The sequence below is a fragment of the Macaca thibetana genome, chromosome 3 (genome assembly GCF_024542745.1).
Source record: "Macaca thibetana thibetana isolate TM-01 chromosome 3, ASM2454274v1, whole genome shotgun sequence".
Lineage (NCBI taxonomy): Eukaryota > Metazoa > Chordata > Mammalia > Primates > Cercopithecidae > Macaca > Macaca thibetana.
The window spans coordinates 139,497,903-139,521,210 of record NC_065580.1 but is presented as its reverse complement, the minus strand read 5'-3'; the positions used below and the strand labels follow the sequence as shown (position 1 = coordinate 139,521,210).

The 23,308-nt window shown below is 51.8% G+C and overlaps 2 protein-coding genes across 9 annotated transcripts in view; one reads left to right on the top strand and one right to left on the bottom strand.

Annotated features, from left to right (window-relative positions):
• IFT22 (intraflagellar transport 22) overlaps nucleotides 1–23,308 on the bottom strand; it is a 984,170-nt gene that overhangs the window by 373,176 nt on the left and 587,686 nt on the right. The window contains exon 1 of one of the 8 annotated variants that reach the window (XM_050783889.1): nucleotides 8,090–8,099. The exons of the other annotated variants lie outside the window; for them this stretch is intronic. The gene's annotated coding sequence lies outside the window, so the exon portion shown is untranslated. Of the gene's footprint in view, nucleotides 1–8,089; nucleotides 8,100–23,308 lie in introns of those variants that run through there. 8 annotated transcript variants of the gene reach the window in all.
• The window catches only part of CUX1 (cut like homeobox 1), a 1,083,765-nt gene that overhangs the window by 498,864 nt on the left and 561,593 nt on the right, over nucleotides 1–23,308 (top strand).

The window sequence follows — 23,308 nt, the reverse complement described above, 5'->3', positions numbered from 1 at the left end:
ACCCTCATGGTTTCATAGGGTTTACTGGTTTCAGCTGGGTGGGTGGTTCTGGCCTGGGGTCACTTGTAGAGTTACAGTCAGATGGCATCAGCGGCTGGTGTCATCTGACTAGAAGTCCAGGATGGTTTCCTTACTCACACGTCTGGTGGCTCAGCTAGAAGACCCAGGGCCTGGCCAAATCACTCTCTCTCCCTGCCAGACTTCCCCATGAGGCTCCTTGGGCTTCCTTCCAACATGGCCACCTCGGAGGAGTCAGACTTGTCACACAGTGGCTGGCTTCCCCTAGACCAGGCATTACCAGAGAGCCAGGTGGAAGCTGCAAGGCTACTTCTGACTTAGCAGGGCACACAGTCCTGTCCACTGTGTTCTCCTGGTATACCCAGGGCCAGCCACTATGTATTCAAGGGGAGGGGATGATATAAGAGCATGAAAACCAAGAGGCATGGTTCACTGGGGGCCCTCTCTGGTTACTATCCACCACAAGGGCGGGCAGGTCCAGGGTGGGACAAGTGCAAAGGCAGTCAGAGAACAGGTGGCCTGACTCTTCCCTCCAGCTAGGACTGAGCTGGGCTTTTCCACAAGCACCATCATCCATTTATTTCACAATTGTTCTGTCACCTGCCACAGTGATGACTTAGCCCCTGTGCTCACCAACTGTCTTTCCTATACGAAATGATCCTTCCAGGTAGAGAAACAGTGCAAGATATTCCCGTCCTAAGTATTCAATCCAAATCACTGATTCAATATCTGTATATTTAATAACAGGCCTGCAATCCAAATGCTTTGGGAGTCTGAGGCAGGAGGATCTCTTGAGGCCAGGGGTTCCAGACCAGCCTGGGCAACACAGCAAGAACCCACCTCTACAAAAAAGATTGGCGTGGTAGTGCACGGTAGTCGAGGCTGCAGGGAGCTATGATCACACCACTGCACTCCAGCCTGGGTGACAGAGAAAGATCCTATTGCAAATATATTTATGTTGTATTTATATTTATATTATATATTTATTTGCATTATATAATTATATTATACATATAATATATAATATAAATATAAATTTAGTACCTTTATAAACATATATATACACACACACACACATATATATATAGGATTGACTGTAGCCCACTCCATTTTTCAGCTAGTTCAGAAAGATGCATAATTTTTTTCCTCAAGCCACAGCCTCCAAATGATTGAACTCTTTCATGGATTTCCAGCCAGACCGAGGACATGCACAGCTCTCTATCCATCCACCCAGGAACTCTAAACAAGCACGTCTCTTGGTTTTCTTCTGGGAGAAAAGGGGGTTATGGAGACAGAGAGGTTGACCAGATGGCCGGACTCCAAGAGCCACCATTATGATCAAGGGGATCCAGCTACCTTCATAGTCTTGGGCAGGTTCCTCCTTATCAGAGTCTTAATCTCTCACCTGGATCACAGGAAGTCAGACAAGATGACTCTACGGGCCCTCCCAGCACCACCATTCTTCAGACTCTCATCCGACCCCATTCCGCACATCCAGGAATACAACCATTGCCTTGGGATTGGGATTTCAGCCCGGATGTTCGGTGTAGCCTGTTCTCCCCCAGATCCCATTCCCCTGAAGTTTAAACCGTTGCAAACAGGCAGACACTGCAATGGAAGCTGATCTGAATCCATTCTCTGGCTGGGTGCAGTAGTTCACACTGGTAAACCCAGCACTTTGGGAGGCCGAGGCAGGAGGATCACTTGAGCCCAGGAGTTGAAGACCGGTCTGGGCATCACAGCAAAACCCAGTCTTTACAAAAAATAAAAATAAAAGTTAGCTGGGTGTGGTGGTGCACATCTGTAGTCCTAACAAGCTACTCAGGAGGATCGCTTGAGCACAGCAGCTGAAGGATGCAGTGAGCTGCGATCACACCACTGTACTCCAGCCTGAGCAACAGAGTGAGATACCGTCTCGAATAAAATTAAATGAAATATTAATAAAATAAAAATAAATCTATCCAGACGTGGTGGCTCACGCCTGTAATCCCAGCACTTTGGGAGGTCAAGGTGGGTGGATCACGAGGTCAAGAGTTTGAGATCAGCCTGGCCAACATGGCGAAACCCTGTCTCTACTAAAAATACAAAAATTTGCTGGGCGTGGTGGTGCATGCCTGTAATCCCAGCTACTTGGGAGGCTGAGGGAGGAGAATGGCTTGAACCCGGGAGGCAGAGTTTGCAGTGAGCCGAGATCACGCCATTGCACTCCAGCCTGGGCAACAAGAGCAAAACTCTGTCTCAAAAAAATAAAATAAAATAAAAATAAAAAATCCATTTTCTGGCCCCTGGCTACCACTGAGTGATGGGACCAGGGTGGGCAGCAGCTTAGTGTAGCAGAAAAGATTGAGACGAGAGGTCTGCCAGGCTGGGTGACGATCCAGGCTTTCCTACTTGGCGACAGCATGACCTTGAGGCATTTCTTAACCTCTCTGAACCTCAGTTTCCCCATTTGCAAAATGAGGGTTATAATGCTCACCTCCCAGGCTGGGTCCTATCTGAGAAGGCCAGAGGAGTGCATGTTATTATTCAAACTGCATGCTGGAAAGTGACGTTTGTTTCAAAGGCAGCGGCGCTGATCCTTGTCACTGGCGCAGAGCCCTCCCTGATATAATTTAGGAGTTCTGGGTTTGGGAGTGACTCCCGGGCAGAGCGGCCATCTCCCTCCACCCCTGACATCCATCCGCAGGATGAATAAACCCTGCAGCCCGCCTGGAAGGGCTCTCGATGCAGTGGCCTCGGAAGATGCCCTGGGCGGTCGTATTCTCCGACAGGCCGTGCTAAAAAATGACTCCAAGGAAAAGTAAGCAGACACTCCAGGCCATAAATATTTCAGAGCGGAATGAACGTCCTTTCCCCAGCACCGACTTGCCATATATATTATTTATAAAACCATAACTTGAGTTGAAAGGTAGTCGTCGAAAGAATAGACAGTCTCACTCAGATTCACCCGGCGCTTGGGAAAACCATCTAGATGGAGAGAAAATAGTGCCTGGGCTAGGTGAGGTCACAGGAAGTCACCTGGCTCCATCCCCTGGCCCCAGCCTGGCCTGGGGAGGGACAGCCCAGAGAGGCCTCGGACCCAGCAAACTGCCAGGTTTGCACAACCCAGGGCCTTCCTGGCTTCTTAGGAAATCTCCATTAAATGACAACAGTCACAACCAGATGGTTAAAAAATAAATCTGTTATCCCCCTTTATAACAGGGGTAGGGCTTGTCATGAGAGAGGAAGCTGAGAAGGGCTTCCCAGAGGATATTGGGTGAGCAGACTCACTCCCCAGCTAATTTTTATATTTTTAGTAGAGACGGGGTTTCACTATGTTGACCATGCTGGTCTCGAACTCCTGGCCTCAGGTGATCCGCTCACTTCGGCCTCCCAAAGTGCTAGGATTACAGGTGTGAACCACCGTGCCCAGCCCTATATTGATTTTTTAATATGTATGTGGATATGAGGTAGGAGGTGGGGCTTGACTCAGGACCAGATTGAGGACTGGCTGAAACAGGGAAGAAGCACAAAAAGCCCCCCTCCATAAGCCATGCCCACCAGCCCCGTGTCAGTTTCCCTTTGCCACGACACCCAGAAGTTACCACCCCCTTTCTATAAATTTCTGAACACTCCACCCCTTCATTTGCATGTAATTAAAACGGCGTATAAACATGTACAAGAAGACAGCTTCCACTCCCTATGATTTTATCGCTGATCAATCCGCACTCCTGGCTCACTGGCTTCCTCTCACCCACCAAGTTGTCCTTAAAAACTCTGCTCCCCAAATGCTCGGGAGACTAATTTCAGTAATAATAAAACTCCGGTCTCCGGCACAGCCGGCTCTGCATGAATTACTCTTTCTCTATTGCAACTGCCTGTCTTGATGAATCAGCTCTATCTAGGCAGCGGGCAAGGTGAACCCCTCGGGTGGTTTCAACCTCACCCTGCCATGGTGTGCGTGCGCGTGTGGGCAGATGTATCTTCCTCCCCCATCCAATCCTTGGGCTGGGCTTGTGCCCCTGAAAGCCCACAGTTCTGCAGGAGGAGGTCCCTGTGTTCCCCCCAGATCCTCCCAGATTATGCCAGCAACCCAGGGAGGGCTCACAGAGGCCCTCGAAACTCCAGCTTGGCTGCAGTGCACCCCTGAGGCTCTCCCTCTCCTGTTGCATGGCACTGCAGGTCTCTGGGCTAGTAGGACCCCCAAGGGTTGGCCACACTGCCCACCTCATGGAATACGCCACGACAGCAAACACAGGTGAAGTCCGCTCCAAAGTGTGGGTGTCCAGTGTCAACAGCATCACAATCTTCTACAAGGCACCATCTCATCATCCTCGAAGCTGCCAGCCCCATGATGTGGAAGCACAAGAGGAAATGGTCTCAGCTGGGGACAGTGACTAATGCCTGTCATCCTAGCACTTCGGGAGGCCAAGACAGGAGGATCGCTTGAGCCCAGGAGTTCAAGACCAGCCTGGGCACCGTAGCAAGACCTCCCCGCTCTGACCATCTCTACAAAATATAGAAAAATGAATCCGGCATGGTGGAGTGCACCCGTAGTCCCAGCTACTGGGGAGGCTGAGATGGGAGGATCGCTTGAGCTCAGGAGTTTGAGACTAGCCTGGGCAACATAGCAAGACCCCTTCTCCACAAAAACAATTTTAATAACTAGCCAGGTGTGGTGGTACATGCCTGTGGTCCTAGCTACTGGGGAGGCTGAGATGGGAGGATCGCTTGAGCTCAGGAGTTTGAGATCAGCCTGGGCAACATAGCAAGACCCCTTCTCCACAAAGACAATTGTAATAACTAGCCAGGTATAGTGGTACATGCCTGTGGTCTTAGCTACTTGGGAGGCTAAGGTGGGAGGATTGCTTTAGGGCAGGAGTTTGAGACTGTAGTGAGCCGAGATTGCACCATTGCACTCCAAGTTGGGCAACAGAGTGAGACCCTGTCTCCAAAAAAAGAGACAGAAAAAAAGAAACAAAATAGAAATCACTGGTAATTCCATGACCCAGAGGTACTCCAGTTACCATTGGTGACCATGTGTGTGGATGGATGGTTACATATGTATAAATATCTATACACATACGTATGTATATATCCCTGTAGGAGAGTATGAATGAACTTAAGCTTATTTAAACTATTCCCCACTATTGTTCCCACCTAAGGAGTGGGAATCCCAGGTCCCAGCTGGAGAGAGACTGTCCCAAGGCAATGTTGTGGCAGCACTGAGGTCAGTGAATCACCAGCAGAAATGAAAGCCGCTGGGCTGAAGGGCTCAGGGGACTCAGAAGAAACTTCTGGGATTAAGGCCCAGCCCAGCTGTCTGGGGGCTGTGCGGTATCTGGGGACAAACCAAGGAAGGACAGGACTCTGGTGGGGCCTTCCTGGCACCGTCCTGTTCAAAATGAACACAGCACTGTCTGCCCCGGCCCCCATCCCACAGACCCCCTGCTCAGACTCATGACTCCAGTGGGGTGGCCCTTCCTACCTTACATGCAGGCTGGGGCTCTTCTCCATCCCCACCGTGGATCCCCATCTAGCAGCCATGGTCAGCAGGACCAGGGCACGGCAGAGTGGGACATGGAAAGGTGGGAGAAGTTGGGGGGAGGGTGCACGAGCTAGGGGAGGTCTCGAAGGCTCTCAGGGAAAGCAGAAGTTAGGCTGCTAAGGCCTGGATGGGGCCTGATGCAGAGGGAGGAGGGGACTTTCCAGGAGAGGAAAAGTCTGCACTAAGACCTCAACCGGAAGCAGACGTCGCCTGGTCGGCAGGGAGGCCCACAAGGCCACAGTCCCCCACCACCACCCAAGGGAAGCCCCCAGGATCGGAACCACTGGCCACCCTCAGGCTCATTGGCTTGGAATGGCTATTTTATTTTATTATGATTATTTTTTAAGAGACAGGGTCTCACCCTGTCATCCAGGCTGGAGTGCAGTGGACCATCGTGGCTCCCTGCAGCTTCCAACTCCTGGGCTCAAGCAATCCTCCTGCCTCAGCCTCCCGAGTAACTGGGACTACAGGCGTGTGCCACCACACCTAGCTCTTTTTTTTTTTTTTTTTTTCACAGAGGCAGGGATCTTGATTGCTGCTCAAGCTGGAATGCAGTGGCGCTATCATAGCTCACTGTAGCCTCGAACTCCTGGGCTCAAGCAATCCTCCCACCTTAGCCTCCCGGGTAGCTGGGACTACACTACAGGCATGTCCCACCACACCTGGCTAATTTTTAAATTTTTCTCTAGGGATGGGGTCTTGCAATGTTGCCCAGGCTGGTCTTGAACTCCCAGCCTCAACTGATCCTCCCACCTTGGCCTCCCAGAGCATTGGGGTTACAGACATGAGCCCTGGCACCCAGCCAACTCTTTAAGATCAAATGCTGGCTGGGCTCAATGGCTCATACCTGTAATCCCAGCACTTTGGGAGGCCAAGGTGGGCGGATCACCTGAGGCCAGGAGTTCGAGACCAGCCTGGCCAATATGACAAAACCTCATCTCTACTAAAAATACCAAAAAAAATTAGCCAGGCATGGTGGTGCACACCTATAATCTCAGCTACTCAGGAGGCTGAGGCAGGAGAATTGTTTAAACCCAGGAGGCAGAGGTTGCAGTGAGCTGAGATCATGCCATTGCACTCTGGCCTGGGCAAAGAGAGTGAAACCTCATCTCAAAAAAAAAAAAAAAAAAAAAAAAAAAAAGGATAAAATGCCCTTTGTACTCCCCACCATTTGAGGCGCGGAAGATACAGGACCCTACTGAGAGGGGAAGGGAGCAGCACCTGGGGTCACTGTGTGAACTCGGGTGAGATTCCCGTGCTCAGGAGGTAAAACAAGGTTTGCAGTACCTACCTTAGGTGTAGAAGTAAGAATGAAATGCAAGAGCAAACATAAAAACCCCAGGCTGGAGGACTGAGCCCCCAGTGCCTTGGGAGCCACGACAGTGGGATCATTCACACACAGACAGGCCTGGTGGAATCTTCCAGACCCACGCCTTGCAGCGAGGAGGCCTGCTCAGGCCCCAGAAGCCCCCCTCACTTGGGCACAGCCCAGCCACCATGCCCTCCTGGTTGGTGGGCACAAGAGTGTCGAGGGAATGTGCTTTGTGGGCAGCAAAGTCCTTCTTCAAAGAGGTGTTTCCACCTGCAGCTCCGAGCAGGACATGGGGTCACATCGGGCCCCAGGACAGCAGCCCCTGTCCTAGGCTTGGTCCTGACCCACCTTCTCTGGAAGCCAGTCCTCAAGTACCCTTAGGGCCTTTACACGCTCACACGTGCAGACACACACACGCAGACACACATGCGCACACACAAATGCACACACATGCATACAGGCGCACACATGGACGCACGCACGTACACACATGCGCACACGGCTGCCTCCACTCAGGCCTCCACCAACCCCCTCCCAGCTGTAGCCACCGCCGCCACCCCCAAAATTAAAAAGAAATAAAAATAAAAAACCGAATGAGTTAATTTGCTAAAATGAACCAGAATGCAATAACTGATTACATTTTTCCCCAAAGGAAACTTGAGTTAATTTGGCCGGTGACTCATATGCCTGGCTGCCAGTGACAACACACACCATCCCAGACACAGCTCCTCGCTGTGCCCCACTGCCAGCCATCCCCCTCCTGGCTTCCCTCCTGCGGGAGGCGGGGACAGAGGGGTGGAGGGAGAAGTGCCCACTGGATAAAGAGCTGTTTGAGGCCCTTCTGAAAGTGCAGGAAACACACGCATGCACACAGACATGTATCTGTACAGAAGTGCGTGTCTGTGCACTCACACCAGGCACACACACACACACACACACACACACACGCCTGCACCACAGCTGAACTCTGGCATGGGCTACTCAGTAAATCATTCAACGATAACCTCTGCATACCAATACTGGGGGAAAATCCAATTAAAGTAACTCATTACTAAGTCATTCCTATTTTCCCAGCATCTTAAAGCTCCTGGGAAGAGAAGGGAAGGACAGGCAGATTACTAATGTGACCTCTCCTAGGCTGTGGGGAAAATTCCTGGCCTGGCTCCCAGGGGTGGAGGCCCCAGATGGATTTCTCTGTCTGCTTGGGGGTAGGGGGAACACTGGGGACAGCCCCCCCCCATCCTTGTACCCTGTATATGGCCACAGCCTCTCCCGAAAACAGCACACATAGCTCAAGCGAAGTCCTACGGTCAGCAGACCCATGAGGCCCAGCCTTGTCATTCACATGCTGTGTGACATTGCACAAAGCACTTAACCTCTCTGAGCCTTAATCTCTTCTCTAAAATATCTTCATCTGGTGGTTATTTTTTGGGTTTACTTTGTTTTGTTTTGTTTTGTTTGTTTTGTTTGCTTTGTTTTGTTTTGTTCCTCTGTCACTCAGGCTGGAGTCAGTGGCACTATCACAGTTCACTGCAGCCTTGACCTCCCTGGCTCAAGCAATCCTCCCGCCTCAGCCTGTTGAACAGCTGGGACTACAGGTATGCACCTCCATGCCTGGCTAATTTTTTTTGTATTTTTAGTAGAGATGGAGTCTCACCATGTTGCCCAGGCTGCATCATCTGATTTTTTTTTCTTTTTCTGAGACGGAGTTTCGTCTTGTTGCCCAGGCTGGAGTGCAATGGCGTGATCTCCGCTCACTGTAACCTCCACCTCCTGGGTTCAAGCGATTCTCCTGCCTCAGCCTCCTGAGCAGCTGGGATTACAGGCGTGCACCACCACGCCCAGCTAATTTTTTGCATTTTTAGTAGAGATGGGGCTTCACCATGTTGGCCAGGCTGATCTCGAACTCCTGACATCAGGTGATCCACCTGCCTCGGCCTCCCACAGTGCTGGGATTACAGGCGTCAGCCACCACATCCAGTCCATCTGATTTTTTTTAACTGGAGGGGGAAAGAAAGGAAAGGCACACACTTTTCCCTTCCTCTTTCCCCCTTGCCACTGATTGGGTCACAGAAGTGATGGCAGGAGGCAGGAGCTGAGGCAGCCATATTGGACTCAAAGATAGAAGTCACCTACTGAGCAAGACAAGAAAACCCAGCAAGATACAAGGAAAACGGAAAATGGTTCCTTGAGACTGTGGAGCTGCCGTGGAAGCCCTGGATTGTTTGTGGCCAGACTATTATATGCAAGAGAAACAAACTTCTATGTTGTTTTCAAAATATGTTACCTATATTTATATATCACCATCATCCCTATGTTCACACATGGTGAAATCTAAAGCCATTCAGAGGCTGGGCACGGTGGCTCACACCTGTAATCCCAGCACTTTGGGAGGCCGAGGCAGATGGATCACTTGAGGTCAAGAGTTCAAGATCAGCCTGGCCAACATGGTGAAACCGCGCCTCTACTAAAGATACAAAAATTAGCCAGGTGTGGTGGTACGCACCTGTAATCCCAGCTACTCGAGAGGCTGAGGCAGGATAATCCCTTGAGCCTGGGAGGTGGAGGTTGCAGAGAGCCAAGATAGTGTCGCTGCACTCCAGCCTAAGTGACAGAGTAAGACTCCATCTCAAAAAACAAAATAAAATACAAAACTATTCAGAGGGGATCACTCGTTAAAGACAAGAGATGTCCCTGGATTCCTCATCCAGTAATCCCCAGTGAAATGACACCACCCAGGGCTCCAAGTTTTGGCCCAACTCACCCACCAATTTCTGCGCATCCTCAGGTACATCATTTTCCTCCCCATGTTTCCTTACCTGTCTTTTGACACTAATATCAGTCTCAATTTTTAAATGCTGATCAATGAAGGACCCAAGCCATGGATGGGCAAGAAATCACTTTGTAAAGAACCAGGATTGGGCAAGGTGGCTCATTCTTGTAATTGCAGCACTTTGGGAGGCTGAGGTGGGAGGATCACTTGAGGCTAGGAGTTTGAGAGCAGCCTGGGGATCACAGAAAGACCCTTGTCTCAAAAAAAAAAAAAAAAAAAAAAATTTGAATTAGCTAAGCATGGTGGTGAGCATCTATATAGCCCAGCTACTCTGGAGGCTGAGGGAGGAGGATCACTTGAGCCCAGGAGTTGGAGGTTGCAGTGAGCTATGCTCATGCCACAGCACTCCAGCCTGGGTGACAAGGCAAGACCCTGTCTCTAAAAAAAAAAATTATTTTAAAGATCAGGGAGGCTGGGCATCTGGGCACAGTGGCTCACGCCTATAATCCCAGCACTTTGGGAGGCCAAGGTGGGAGGATAACTTGAGCCCAAGGAGTTCAAGACCAGTCTGGGAAACACAGGGAGAACCCCACCTCTATAAAAATAAAAATTGGCCGGGCGCGGTGGCTCAAGCCTGTAATCCCAGCGCTTTGGGAGGCCGAGATGGGCGGATCACGAGGTCAGGAGATCAAGACCATCCTGGCTAACACGGTGAAACCCCGTCTCTACTAAAAAATACAAAAAAACTAGCCGGGCGAGGTGGCGGGCGCCTGTAGTTCCAGCTACTCGGGAGGCTGAGGCAGGAGAATGGTGTGAACCCGGGAGGCGGAGCTTGCAGTGAGCTGAGATCCGGCCACTGCACTCCAGCCTGGGTGACAGAGCGAGACTCCATCTCAAAAAAAATAATAATAATAAATAATAAAAAAATTAAGATTAAAAAAAGTAGCTGAACGTGGTGGTGCGTGCCTCTGGTCCCAGCTACTTGAGAGGCTGAGTCCGGAGGATCCCGTGAGCCCAGGAATTGGAGGCCGCAGTGAGCTGTGATTACACCACTGCAGTCCAACCTGGCAACAGAGTTGAGACCCTGTCTCAAAAATAAATAAATAAATAAATAAATAAATGGACAGAGAAAAGCAGGAACTGGGTCTAGGTGTCTAGGCGGGACTGATGACTGGCTGGAGCACAGAAGGCAGACAGACCCGCAGCCGCCAGGCTGGTTTCAAGCTCACCTGATCCTGTTGCTAAACCGTCTTGCAGGAGAGGAAGCTGAGAAAGAGAGAAAACCTAGAGGAGAAGCTGGAGTCCCACCACCCAAGCCCTGCCACACAGCTGCAGGTTGTCCGAGCCTGCCAGAGCCCTGTGCCGGCCTCCCAGGCCAGACAATGGAAACAAAGGCAATCCCAAGTGGGGCACAGGTCAGGGCTCTGTATGGCCCCAGGAATGATGACACCTGGGGACGGTTCTCAGAGTGGCCAGATGTCTGCCTGAACTCTGAGCCCAAAACTCAAGCACAGAGTAATTGTCCACCATGACCTTGAAGGCCAGCTCTCACAGCCGGAGGGAGCAACAGCCAGGCTTCTGGGCACACTGAGGCACACTCAGGCCCCACCGTCCCCTTGGTGTGGGTCTGAGCTCGTGCCTTTTGGCATGTGCACAGCCTTGGGGTCGGTCAAGCCTGGATTCGAATCTGGCTGTATCACTTACAAATGGAGGGACCTTGATTGAGGAGGGTTTATAACCTCCCAGAGGCTCAGCCCTGCCCCTACACCCAGGGGGCTGCTGAGAGGCTGAGAAGCTGAATGAGGTCAGGGCGTAGACAGCCACGCACGCCATAGGCACACACACAGGAAGGGGACTTCCCCTCCCTCCCAACCATGGCCATCTGCGCCCGACTGGCGTGACAAAACGGCAAAAAACATTGGTCAAATTTCTATGCAGCATCCTCCAATGTCCCCAAGTCCTGTCATTTCAAGATAGAAATCGGGCTGACGTGCTTCCTCTTCTCCAGAAAACAGACTCCAAGCATGGTCAAAAAACCAAAGGCGGCTGGGTGTGATGGCTCACGCCTGTAATTCCAGCACTTTGGGAGGTCAAGATGGCTGGATCACCTGAGACCAGGAATTTGAGACCAGTCCAGCCGACATGGCAAAACCTTGTCTGTACTAAAAATACAAAAATTAGCCGGGCATGGTGGCACGTGCCTGTAATCCCAGCTACTCGGGAAGCTGAGACAGGAGAATCGCTTGAACCCAGGAAGTAGAGGCTGCAGTGAGCCAAGATCACGCCGCTGCACTCCAGCCTGGGCAACAGAGTGAGACTCCGTCTCAAAAAACAAAACAAAACAACAAAAAAAAGAACAGCAAGGGAACCTTAAGGGTCCAAGATTCCCACTGAGAAACTAGGTCTCTATTTCTCCTTATTCCAGTCTGGAGCGGCATGTTCTGGACTTCTCCAGGCCTCAGACACAGCCGAAAAAAACGCAAGAATCCTCATGCACCTGGCTTTTTCATTTTATTATTTATTTATTGTTTGTTTGTTTGTTTGCTTGTTTAAGATGGAGTCCCAATGTGTGGCCCAGGCTGGAGTGCAGTGTCGCGATCTTGGCTCACTGCAACCTCCGTCTCCCGGGTTCAAGTGATTCCTCTGCCTCAGGCTCCTGAGTAGCTGGGATTATAGGTGCCCGCCACCACACCCACCTAATGTTTGTATTTCAGTAGAGATGGAGTTTCACCATGTTGGCCAGGCTGGTCTCAAACTCCTGACCTCAGGTGATCCACCCATTTCAGCCTCCCAAAGTGCTGGGATTACAGGCATGAGCCAGCGCACCTGGCCACACCTGGCTTTTTCTATTGATTGACTGATTGATTGATTGATTTAGAACTGAGGTCTCACTCTGTGGCCCAGGCTGGAATGCAGCTGCGCAATCACAGCTCACTATAGCCTTGACTTCCAGGGCTCAAGCAGTCCTCCTGCCTCAGCCTCCCAAGTAGCTGGGACCACAGCCACGTGCCACCACATCCGGCTGATTTTTCAAATTTTTTGTACAGCTAGGGTTTTGGTATGTTACTCACGCTGATCTCGAACTTCTGATCTCAGGTGATCTGCCCCCCTCGGCCTCCCAAAGTGCTGGGATCACAGATGTGAGCCACTGCACCAGGCCCACATCTTGACTTTTAAAGCATGCACCATATAGCTTTATTGTTTTCCACCTGAATCTCCTTATATAAGACTCCCAGGCTGGGCCAGGCACAGTGGCTCACGCCTGTAATCCCAGCATTTTGGGAGGCCAAGGCGGGCATATCATTTGAGGTCAGGAGTTCAAGACCAGGCTGGCCAACATGGCAAAACCCGTCTCTACTAAAAATACAAAAATTAGCTGGGCGTGGTGGTGCATGCCTGTAATTCCAGCTATTCGGGAGGCTAAGGCGGGAGAATTGCTTGAACCCGGGAGGTGGAGGCTGCAGTGAGCCGAGGTCATGCCACTGCACTACAACCTGGGCAACAGAGTGAGACTCAGTCTCAGAAAAATGAATAAATAAATAAAAAGATTCTCAGGCTAAAGTCACGAAGCAGGGTGGCCCCGAGCCCCAACCAGCAGACACAGCCCAAGGGGGCCTCTGCAAAGAGCAGGACTGTGGGTTGTGGGCAAGACGTGGAGGGGAGGGAGAGGAGAGCAGGGGACCCCCTACACTGGGAGGAGTTTGCAGGCTTCACCAGGGAAATAGGAAGGCACCCCCTGCCCCAGGGAAGCGGACAGGGCATAGAAGGCATTTTCCAAATTGTACAGCTACAGGGACCACTCTGCCCAGAGCTCCACTCACACCCTCCAACCTAGTCACACAGACACACATTCACACACACACACTACAGTCGTACACGCACAGATATGCATTCACATATACACTCACAGACATACAGATACACACTCACAGGCACACACAGACATGCATTCACATACACACTAATGCGGAGACACACCCAGGCGTTCACACGGAGTCACACTTACACACAGACATGTATTTACACATTCAAATGAATACACACGCTAACACACAGAGACACACACTCAAAAACACACACACAGAGACATGTATTCACACACCAAATACACACACAAACGCTAACACAGAGTCGTACTCACATAGACACACACACATACACACGTAGGTATCATCACTACGCTAATGTCTCTCCATGTCCTATGACAGGTGTGCACGGCCTTACCTTGCACTGAGGTGCCACTGCAGTATTGGGGTTCTGCCATAGTATTGGGGTCCATTCACCCATAGACGGTTCATCTCCAGCCCCACACACAGGAATTTCCGGTGCCACGGGGCCTTTTGCTGGGGAAGATGCTGGTCTGCTCCAAAGTCAACGTGGAATCTGGGCAGTGCCAGAACGACCTGCTCCCGGCTTGGGAGCCGAGCACACAACCCCCCTACACACAGCGCCGTTTAGATCCTGGCACCCCACCGTCGGGCTCCCTAAAGATGTGTCCGTTCTGCTTGACTTAAACACGGAATTTCTGGTGGGTCCTCCAGCGACAGGGGAGGGAGGAAGAGGCTGTGGCTTGCAGGACAGGGGGTCAGGATAGAGATATGGGCAAAGGCTTGGGGGCCTCCTGCTTGCAAGGAACCAGGTGGGGTCCTATTGTGGGGATGGGCGCCCCTCCAGCCCCTGGATTCACAGGTCCTTGACCTTCCACCTCCTGGGATCTTCTGTCACAAGTCCCACCCTGCAGCCTATCCTGGGCATGTGACCCACAGCCTGTGTCTCCTGTCCCTCCCAGCGCCACCCTGAGCTCACCCTACCCAGCCCCCGCCACCCCTGCTGCACCCCCAGGGCTGACCTTCCTCCCTGCCCAGGCTGGACATCCCGCCTCTCTTGCCTGCCCCTTGACCTCCCTGATGGGACTAAGTGGAGGCTTCTGTTCATGGAAACTGGGGTTAAGGAAGCAAACTACAGGGCCTGGGGTCAAGGTCAGGGCCAAGATTAGGGCTGAGTCAGCCCTGCCTACCTTCTTCCCGCCTCTTCCCCCGGGCATCCAGGCCCTTAGGTGTCAGGAGTTACAGCCTTGCTGTCGCCTCCTGCTCCTCAGGTCAAGGCCAGGGCTGCCCCTTCCTGCCCCCCTTGTCGTTCGCTCCCCGAGGGCGCAGCAGAAGCGCGGGGAACTCTGGACCCCACGAGCCGCCCTGGCAGAGGTTGCGCCGCCGCTTCCCTCGGGCGCCGCTAGGTGGCGCCGCGCTAACGAGGATCGGGATAGACCGAAGAGGCCTCGCTGCCACCAACCGGGTCCCCACTCCCCGGGCCCCAGGCTCGCCTCAAAGCTCAAACACGCACCCAGGGTCCCTTCCACCACCCTTCCTCCCCATCCCTGGCATTCTTAGCCCTCGGCAGCTCCCGTGGTCCCAGGTGCCAGTCCGTTCCCTTAGCAGGAGACCTGGAGTGCACGGCCCCTCCATGCCCCTGGGACGCAGGACACATCGGACGAATAGGAATCAACTGTGGGGAGGGAGGGGCCACCCAGGAGAATCCCAGTCCACGGATTAAGGGAGGGTGGCATGCTGAGTGCCAGGCAGAAGGCCTGGCCTAAGCAGTGCTCCCTAAGTGAGGGTGCACCCTCACTTACATCCTTCCAGGACAGTTCCTCTTCACATCCTTCCAGGATAGCTCCCCGCCTCTGCGTTTTCTCCCCCAGTTTGGGGGTAGTGGTTTTAGGCCCCCGTGTGAGAGTGAGAAGGCTCAAGGGTGCCACTACCCCAAAACCAAGGGGGCAAGGGGCAGACCCCACCTGTACCGGGAGCAAGGAGCTGCTTTAATTTACTCCTCCCAACATGTCTGTTAGATGTTTTACCAACGAGGGAGATGGGGCTCAAAGCCCAAGGTCACATGGGGGTAGATGGCAGGTGGATCCCACGTCTGGCAGATGCCCTTGCCATGCCCTGGGATGCCCCAACTCTGACCACAATGAGCCCCTCCAGCTCCTTTACTGCCCAAAACTAAACTCTGAGGCACAGTGACCAGGCCAAGCTCAGACATCCCTGACTCTATGCTCCATCTCTGTCCCTCTGAGACCCCCACTGTCCTACAGCTGCCTCCTGGCCTTTGCAATGGCTGATTGTCCTGCCGGGAAAGGTGTTTCCCCAGCCTCGCCCTTCAGGGCCCACTCCAGCATCAACTCCTACAGGAAGCCCTCCCTGATTGATCCCTAAGTGGAGGCTTCAGTTGGGTCCCAGCCTCAGGAAACTGGCATCAGAGCCTCCCATGGTCCCAGGCTCAGACACAGTAGTGAACTCAGTCAGGTGAGGGAAGAGCTGAGAGCCCACCACCACCACGATACTGGTCCATCGGCAACCTGTACCACACCCCCAAACACCCAATTTACAAAAAAACTTTTCAAAGGACATTTAGGGTAGATGATAAAACTATGGCCCAGAGAGGCCAAGTGACTGGTGCAGAGTCACACAGCAAACCAGAAGAGAGACTAGACACCAACCAAGGTCTGTCACTACATTCATGAAAGAAAAGAAGGCTGGGAGCGGTGTTTTGTGCCTGTAATCCCAGCACTTTGGAAGGCCAAGGTGGGCAGATTGCTTGAGCCCAGGAGTTTGAGACCAGCCTGGGCAACATAGTGAGACCTCATCGCTACTAAAAGTTTAAAAATTAGCCCAGCATGGGGACGTGTGCCTGTTGTCCCAGCTACTCAGGAGGCCAAGGCGGGAGGATTGCTTGAGCCCAGGAGTTGGAGGCTGCAGTGAACCGTGATCACGCCACTGCACTCCAGCCTGGGTGACAAAGCAAGGCCCTGTCTCTAAAAAAAGAAAGAAAATAAAAGGAAGACCAAAAGCAATGAATTTAAAACATACACACACACACACACATGCATGCACACACGCATGCACTCATGCATGCATGTACTTACGAGGTAGGGCAAAGTGCCGTTGTGGACTGCAGCTGGGAAAGAGGGTGACTCAGTGCCACGATGCCCTGCACAGGGCCCCACGCTTCTGAGAGCAGTCTAGAAGCTGCTCCCAGCATGCAGCTAAAGCCATCCCCTCCTGTGGGCACATCCCTGGGGACAGACCCCGTCTGTTTATCACCTGGCTTGGGTAACCCAAAAAGCTCTGCCCTCCAGTCGTCCGGACAGTGTCACCCACTATGACTGCCCCAGAGCACCTAGGGGTAAGTTGAGCTGGGTCAGGTTAGGTTAGTCCAGGCAGCCCCCAGGGACCCCAAAACTCACTGGCATCCACCTCTCAGGGTCTTGGGCTGAGAGTCATAGGTGCTGTGGGACATTCCAGAAAGTGCCCTCAAGAAGGCTTCATAGAACAAGTCCTACACTTGGGAGTTGGATCCAGGTTCAGCCTGTGCTCTGCCCTGCCTCGGTGTAGCCCTTCCTGAGTGCTGCTTTGGGATTCATTAATACAACCATGGGCTGGGGTGGGCGGGCACTGAGTAGCATGTGCTGGAGAGAGAGAGAGAGAGAGAGAGAGAGAGAGAGAGAAAGCGCATGCATATCACGCATATCTTCACACTACTACTTCTCTTTTTTTTTTTTTTTTTTTGAGATAGGGTCTTGCTCTGTTGCCCAGGCTGGAGTGCAGTGGCATCATCATAGCTCAATGTAGCCTTGAACTCCTGGCCTCAAGCAATCCTCGCACCTCATTCTCCTAAGTAGCTATGACTACAGGCACACACCACCGCACCTGGCTCATTTTAAAAAAATTTTTGCAGACATGGAATCTTGCTGTTGCCCAGGCTGGTCTTGAACTCCTAGCCTCAAGTGATTCTCCTGCCTCGGCCTTCCAAAGTGCTGGGATTACAGGGCATGAACCACCCCAGCCTGCCTGCCTCCCTCCCTCCCTCCCTCCCTCCCTCCCTCCCTCCCTTCCTTCCTTCCTTCCTTCCTTCCTTCCTTCCTTCCTTCCTTCCTTCTCCCCTCCCCCCCTCCTTCCTTCCTTCCTTCCTTCCTTCCTTTCTTTCTTTCTTTCCTTTCTTTCTTTCTTTTTCTTTCTCTTCTTCATTTGTTCCCTTTTTTTTTTTTTTGAGATGGAGTCTTGCTCTGTCACCCAGGCTGGAGTGCAGTGGTGTGATCTCGGCTCACTGCAACCTCCACCTCCAAGGTTCAAGCAATTCTCCTGCCTCAGCCTCCCCAGTAGCTGGAACTACAGGTGCCCGCCACCAGCCAAGCTAATTTTTTTGTTTTTGTTTTTGTTTTTGTTTTGAGACAGAGTCTCGCTCTGTCGCTCAGGCTGGAGTGCAATGGCGTGTTCTCGGCTCACTGCAAGCTCCACCTCCCGGGTTCACGCCATTCTCCTGCCTCAGCCTCCCGAGTAGCTGGGACTACAGGTGCCCACCACCACGCCTGACTAATTTTTTGTATTTTTAGTAGAGATGGGGTTTCACCGTGTTAGCCAGGATGGTCTCGAACTCCTGACCTCAAGTGATGCACCCATCTCAGCCTCCCAAAGTGCTGGGATTACAGACGTGAGCCACTGGGCCCGGCCCCTTCCTTCTTTCTCTTTTCCTTTCTCTCTCATGCTTTCTTTTCTTTTTTTCTTTTGAGAGCCAGTTGTAAATCATTTACCTGCAGAGGCTGAGAGAGCAGCCTCTTCCTCCTCCAGCCCAGGAAGCCAGCCAGCAGCACCTCCAAGCAGCAAGCCTGCCTCCCTTGGTGTCGCTACCGCCCACCCGGCTGCACAGGGAAAGCCTGCGACATCTGTTCTTCCTCTTGCTTTATTTCTTGTTTCCTTGCCCAAGCCTGGGAACCCGCGCTGACCCTGCTTTCCCTACCCCCACTTGACCTCTGCCCCATGGATGTCTGGCCCCAGAGTGTCCCTGGAGGAGCTGATATTTCCAGAGAGTCACCTCTGGGCCTCCCGGGGACCATCCACACCAGGGGATGATAGTTTCTGAGGTTCAACCCCCGGAGAACACAGCAGCAAGCCCTGAGCCTCCCCGAGAATCTCCACACCACTCAGCAAGAGCCCGCGCTGATCAATCAGTGAAACGGGAAGGCAGGGCCATCGCTAATTCAGGCAGCACAGCATGGAGTTGGCCTAATTTGGACGTGGCCTCCACTAAAGCTGACCTTCGAACCCTCCAAGGGGGGAAAAGAGAAGAGAAGAGAAGAGAAGAGAAGAGAAGAGAAGAGAAGAAATCGAGTTGCCTCACCTATTTAAGGAAAATGATGATTTTCAAATGCGTTTAATGCATGAATTCGGGTACATCAAAAACTGATATCATGATTACGATCCGCCCTTTGTCCCCTAAAGATGACACCCTCCTTAGCACCACCAGCAGTCAGAATTGCTGCCAGCACTGAGCATTAAACTCCCTGTCTTGTTATGTTTTTTTTGTTTTGTTTTTGAGACGGAGTCTCACTCTGTTGCCCAGGCTGGAATGCAGTGGTACAATCTTGGCTCACTGCAACCTCCACCTTCTGAGTTCGTGATTCTCCCACCCCAGCCTCCTGAGTAGTTGGAATTACGGGCACGCACCACCACGCCTGGCTAATTTTTGTATTTTTAGTAGAGACGGGGTTTTGCCATGTTGTCCAGGCTGTTCTTGAACTCCTGACCTCAAGTGATCAGCTTGCCTCAGCCTCCCTAGTGCTAGGACTACAGGTGTGAGCCACCATGCCTGGCCGAAACTCCTTTTTAAAGAACATCCTTGGCTGGGCACGGTGGCTCATGCCTGTAATCCCAGCCCTCTGGGAGGCCAAGGCGGGTGGATCACCTGATGTCAGGAGTTCAAGACCAGCCTGACCATTATGGTGAAACCCTGTCTCTGCTAAAAATACAAAAATTAGTGGGATGTGGTGGCATGTGCCTGTATTCCCAGCTACTTGGGAGGCTGACACAGAATTGTTTGAACCTGGGAGGCAGGGGTTATAGTGAGCTGAGATCACACCACTGCACTCCAGCCTGGGCAACATAACGAAATTGTCTCAAAAACAAAAAAACAAAAAAAGTCCTGGCCAGGCACAGTGGCTCATGCCTATAATCCCAACACTTTGGGAGGCCGAGGTGGGAGGATCACTTGAGGTCAGGATTCTGAGACCAGCTGGAGCAACATAGAGAAATCCTGTCTCTACAAAAACAAATGCAAAAACTTAGCCAAGCATGGTGGTGCACACCTGTAGTCCCAGCTACTCAGGAGGCTGGGATGGGAGGATCGCTTGAGCCCAGGAGATCGAAGCTGCGGTGAACCTATGATCATGTCACTGCACTTCAGCCTGGGCAACAGAGCAAGACCTTGTCTTGAAAACATAAAAGAACATCCTGCCATCCATTCCATCAGGCAGCCCTTCTCTCTTTCATGTAGCAATATTTATGAAAGGACAGCTGTGGCCACAGCCCTGTTGAGTCCACACACACAGATATTTTCTGTGGCATGTTGCTCCTGTCCTGCCCTTCGTGGGGTCTGATTGCAGAGGCTCTGGGGATAGGACGTCACTGGACTGCAAATTGGCACTGGCGCCACATCCGTCCCATGTCCTGCCCAAGTCTAACTTGACTTCTCTTAGTTATTACCCCATCAATGTTTGCCCACTGAATGTTCACTGGTCCTGCTCGCGCCCCAAGTGAGTGGCTGGCAGGAAGGCCAGGGTTGCGGGGCAAAGCAAGCAACTGCCTGTTCTGGACAAGGGCAGTGGCTTTTAATTATTTTTCAGCAGAACTCTCTTTATAAGCAAAATCATAGGGAGAGCCTCCGGATATAAAACAAGAGAGAACAAAACGGCTATAGTTGAATTCGGCCCTGCCTAGCTGCCCCTCCACCTGGGATCTCCTGGATTTTCTCTGGATCTTCTAGTTTTGAAGTCTCTCTCTCTCTCTCTTTTTTTTTTTTTTTTTGATATGGAGTCTCCCTCTGTCACCCAGGCTGGAGTGCAGTTGTGCAATCTCGGCTCACTGCAACCCCCACCTCTTGGATTCAAGCAATTCTTCCGCCTCAGCCTCCCGAGTAGCTGGAATTATAAGTCTGCCATATCATGCCCGGCTAATTTTTTGTATTTTTAGTAGAGATGGGGTTTCACCATGTTGGCCAGGCTAGTCTCGAACTCCTGACCTCAGGTGATCCATCCGTCTCGGCCTCCCGAAGTGCTGAGATTACAGGCGTGAGCCACCGCGCCCAGCCTAGCTTTGAAGCCTTTGGTTTCCACCAGGGCCTGATCCTGTCCAGAAACCCAGTCTAGAACTCCAACCTGTGGGTGTAAAAGAAAATATAAGGAACAAAAATTGCTGGGCACAGTGGTTCATGTCTGTAACTCCAATACTTCAGGAGGCTGAGGCAGGAGGATCACTTGAGGCCGCGAGTTCAAGACTATCCTGGCCTCTTCAAACATATCAAGATCCTGTCTCTCTTTTTTTTTTTTTTTTTTTTTTTTTGAGACAAGGTTTCTCTCTGTGTCACCCACGCTGGAGTGCAGTAGTGTGTTCATGACTCACTGCAGTCTCGAACTTCTGAACTCAAGCAATCCTCTTGTCTCAGCCTCCCAAGTAGCTAGGACTACAGGCACGCATCAGCACACCTGACTAATTTCATTTTTTAAAAAATTTTTTGTACAGACAGAGTCTGGCTATGTTGCCCAGACTGGTCTCAAACTCCTGGCCTCAAGCGATCCTCCCACCCTGGCCTCTCAAAGTGCTGGGGCATGAGCCACTGTGCCCAGCCAAAATCCCCATCTCTACAAAAAGGAAAGGTTAGTCAGGCATGTGGTGCATGCCTGTAGTCCCAGCTACTTGGGAGGCTGAGACAGGAGGATCACTTGAGCCCAGGAGTTCAAGGTTGCAATTGGCCATGATTGTGCCACTGCACTCCAGCCTGGGCAACAGGGTAAGACCTCCATCTCTAAAATAGAAATAAATAAATAACAAAAACTGGGCTGGGTGTGGTGGCTCATGCCTGTAATTCCAGCACTTTGGGAGGCCGAGGTGGGCAGATCATTTGAGGTCAGGAGTTCAAGACCAGTCTGACCAACATGGTGAAACCCTGTCTCTACTATAAAATACAAAAATTATCCAGGCATGGTGGTGGGTGCCTGTAATCTCAGCTGCTCAGGAGGCGGCAGGAGAATCACTTGAACCCAGGAGACAGAGGTTGCAGCGAGCCACGATCGCACCACTGCACTCCAACCTAGGTGACAGAGTGAGACTGCCTCTCAAAAAAATAAAATAGGGCCAGGCACGGTGGCTCACGTCTGTAATCCCAGCACTTTGGGAGGCTGAGGTGGGCGAATCACTTGAGATCAGCCTGGCCAACATGGTGAAACCCTGCCTCTACTTAAAAAAAATAAAATAAAATAGCCGGGCATGGTGGCACACTCCTGTAGTCCCAGCTACTCGGGAGGCTGAGGCAGGAGAATCACTTGAACCCAGGAGGCAGAGGTTGCAGTGAGCCGAGATTGCACCACTGCACTCCAGCCTTGACGACAGAGACAGACTCCATCTCAAAACTAAATAAAAATAAAATAAAATAAAAATAATAAACAAAAATTGGAAATTACAATAGTGTCTCCAAAATACCATTTCCTGGGCTCCACCTCCAGCTCCCCAGAGTCCCAGAAAGAAGAATTCTCTTCTTTCGCACCTAACAGCTACCCTGGCCCTCCACGGCTCCAGGTCAGTCTGGCAGTGATGATTCTGGTTATACCATCTTCCAAACCAATCACTGGGATGCTGAGGCCTGCAGAAGACCCTGTTGTCCCTACCAACACCTGGGACACCAGACTGAACCAAGGAGCCATCTCTCATGATTGTATGAGTGACAATAAATCACTCATTCTTCATTCATTCATTCATTCAATGCTGCCGTGTCCCTGGTGCCCAGTGCAGAGCCAGGGACTGCTGTGAAGGGCACATTCTCATTGACATGTGCCAGGCTTTGCACTGGGCACCAAGGACATGGTAGTGCCCAGGTAGACAGAGGTGCTGCCTGCATGAAGTGTGAGATGGACTCTGGTGAGGACACGGGCAGTCCCAGCCTGGAGCCACACAGGCATCCATGAGGGCAGGAGGGGAGCTTTGGGGCACATGGAGGGGTCTGATTCAATCCGGGAGTCAGGGAAGGCTTCCTGGAGGAAGTGGCCTCTGAGCTGATACCTGGGGAGTTAGCAAGAAGAAGAGGGTACAGGCTGGGCGCAGTGGCTCATGCCTGTAATCCTAATGCTTTGGGAGGCTTAGACAGGAGAATTGCTTGAGGCCATGTGTTTGAGATCAGCCTGGGCAACATAGGGGGACCTCATCTCAAAAAAAAAAAAAAATTTTTTTTAAGAGCATGGGTGCATGGCTGGGAGCAGTGGCTCATGCCTATAATCCCTTTGGGAGGCCAAGGCGGGTTGATCACCTGAGGTCAGGAGGTCGAGACCAGCCTGGCTAACATGGCAAAACCCTGTCTCTACTAAAAATATGAAAATTAGCCAGGCATGGTGGCACACGTCCGTAATCCCACCTGCTCAGGAGGCTGAGGCAGGAGAATTGCTTGAGGCAGAGGTTGTAGTAAGCCAAGATTGCACCACTACACTGCAGCCTGGGCGACAGAATGAGACTCCATCTCCAAAAAAAAAAAAAAAAAAAAAAAAGAGGGCCGGATACGTGGCTCATGCCTGTAATCCTAGCACTTTGGGAGGCCAAGGCGGGCAGATTGCCTGAGCTCAGGAATTCGAGGCCAGCCTGGC